A 2,341-nucleotide genomic window follows, 5' to 3' on the forward strand; every position below is an offset into this window, starting at 1 on the left:
GGGGGGGGGGGCATGTGCCCCCCCTGAGGTTGGCCCCTGACTTGGCACAGCTTAGGACGGGGCAGTTGTTTTGCCATGTGGGCTGGCGGCGTGTTTGGTAGGGGGCAGCACTAAGCCACAGCACTGAAATATAGGAGTGGATATGGGGCTTTCGGCCTGCCCCCAGGCTTGCCCACAAACTGTGCCCCCCCAGACTCGAGAGGCACCGGTCACCCCTGAATCCTCTGGTTTCTAAGGATTTATCTTTCCCCTCCCTAGGGGAATTCAGATACCACTCTTTTTTTTTTATGACATCCCTGTAGTAGAGCACAATTTGACCCTCCGTGTTCACCAGTAGGCAATGCTTCCTTGTTCTTGGCTAGCTGCTTTCACACGTCCTCTGCTCAACTTCTGACGAGGCTATTTCCACCTGGTGGAGTTCAGTGCTGCCTAGTCAAGCATCAGTATGTCTCCAGTGTACATAACGCTCTGACTGAGAAAGAAGCAATAGGAGTGCACTGTTGTTTAGCGCGTCAGCATGTGATTGAATCCTGTTAACTTCAATGGGGCTTAAGCGCTGATGTGAACAGGAGATGCTTTCTTCGGTCAAGTTTGTAGTTAATGTTGCTAGTGGTAGTTCTCACCCACGGATGCTGGATCAGAAGCCTGAGGATAGCGTCCTTGTACCTCTCCAAACTTTGTAGCTTGAGCGCTCCATTGGCTTTCAGTCCTGGTGTGGTACTTACAGTGCTTCTGCATTTGTTTTGCTAGGAAAGCCACTTTGGGAGCTGGTGCTGGAACAGTTCGAAGATCTCCTTGTGCGGATTCTTCTCTTGGCTGCCTTTGTTTCATTTGTAAGTATAATCTCCTCAGCTAGTGTGTGAGAGACTGGTCAGCATTTTCAGTGTGCTCATTAACAAGTTGAGGTGTACTAGTAGATGAACAGAGCTGGGTGGGAGGAGCTATACAGATGAGTAGAAGGTGCTCACTATAGGGACCTGGAGTAAGGTTTGTGGATTCAAGGCCTGGCACTTTCCACCAGCTGCAAGAGCTGTGACTCTGATGGCTGGAGAGGATGGAGACATGTGACACTGATGGCTGGAGAGGAGCAGACTCTGACCCAATCTGTTTGCACTGTACCATGCAGAGCTTTTCTCAGGGGATATGGTTTGTCTAAATGGCTATCATATTTAATCACAATGGGTAAAATGAAACTAACTTGCATAACAGGTATAAAAGATGCAATTGAATGTAGGTGCTTTTGCTTTATAAAGCAATTATGCCAGCAGCACAGTGACTATGGAGGGCATCACGACACTACCTTGCCCACAGCTTTGACATTAGATTATGGGTTTTTAAGAAATAGCTAATATAATTTTAACCTTCCCTGGGTTCTTTGTTTCATCCAGAATGGGCAGAAGGGATCTGGTACAGTTTTTAAAGCCAGTCCCAGTGGCATGCATTAAACTAGAAACCCTGCAGCATCTACGTACCTTCAGGTTTCCCTGTCACTAGGTGCTCCCACTGAGTATAATGACAACCTGGCATGTTTAAAACCTCTGAATCAAATAATTCATGCTGAAAATGCATGCCACGCTTCCAAAAAATTGCAGCTGTTAACTGTATTGGTTTCACTATGTGTTGTAACTAAGTTCCCTCCAAACCTGTTCAGTAATGGTCCAGTCATTAGTTGGTGATTCATTTAGCATACAGCTTTCTACTCCACTTGCACTCTGTAGCAACTAGATCCGTGTATAGTGGCTTAATGGAAGGCAGCGGGAGTCTAACATCCGGATCCTACGCCCAGCTGGCCTGCTGTCTGATCTTAAAGTTCAGCTTCACCGATTCATACATCTTAAGGGCAGAAAGGACTTTGTGATCATCTAGTCTGAATTAGTTCCTGCACTGAGTTTCGCAACAGTGGTTGAGTTACAGCATGTGTTTGAGAGAAATATCCAGTCTGTATTAAATAAATAAATAAAAACTCAGTGATGGATAGTCTACTGCAACCCTTGGCAAGCAGTTTCAGGGGTTAATTATCCTTTCTGTTAAATTGATATCTTATTTCTAGTTGGCATTAGTCTAGTTTCAGCTTCCCACCATTGGATCTTGTTATATTTTCTCTGCCAAACTGCAAAGCCCTCTGATCAAACTTCTGTTCCTCCCAGAGGTGCTTATTGATTAAGATCTAGTTAGCAGCCCCTGGGATCTGGGCTCCAATGTGCTGTACAAACAAAATAACATCTAGTCCCTCGTTCCCAAGGGTTTTACAATCTCAAATTCATGAGATTCAGCAAATATAATTAGGCAGCAGTGAAACATAACCACAGTGTTTAAAAAAAAAAAAAAAAAAAAAGCTTCA

At 45.0% G+C, this 2,341-nt stretch overlaps 1 protein-coding gene across 3 annotated transcripts in view; it reads left to right on the forward strand.

Moving 5' to 3' along the window:
- Positions 1-2,341, forward strand: part of ATP2A3 (ATPase sarcoplasmic/endoplasmic reticulum Ca2+ transporting 3) — a 124,699-nt gene that overhangs the window by 2,402 nt on the left and 119,956 nt on the right. For 2 of the 3 annotated variants that reach the window (XM_019511426.1, XM_019511427.1), the window contains exon 1: positions 757-833. The gene's annotated coding sequence lies outside the window, so the exon portion shown is untranslated. Of the gene's footprint in view, positions 1-750; positions 834-2,341 lie in introns of those variants that run through there. The other variant, XM_019511428.1, reaches the window with a different exon arrangement.

The sequence above is a fragment of the Gavialis gangeticus genome, unplaced genomic scaffold (genome assembly GCF_001723915.1).
Source record: "Gavialis gangeticus isolate Ggan-Ray unplaced genomic scaffold, GavGan_comp1, whole genome shotgun sequence".
NCBI classification, from domain to species: Eukaryota; Metazoa; Chordata; order Crocodylia; family Gavialidae; genus Gavialis; species Gavialis gangeticus.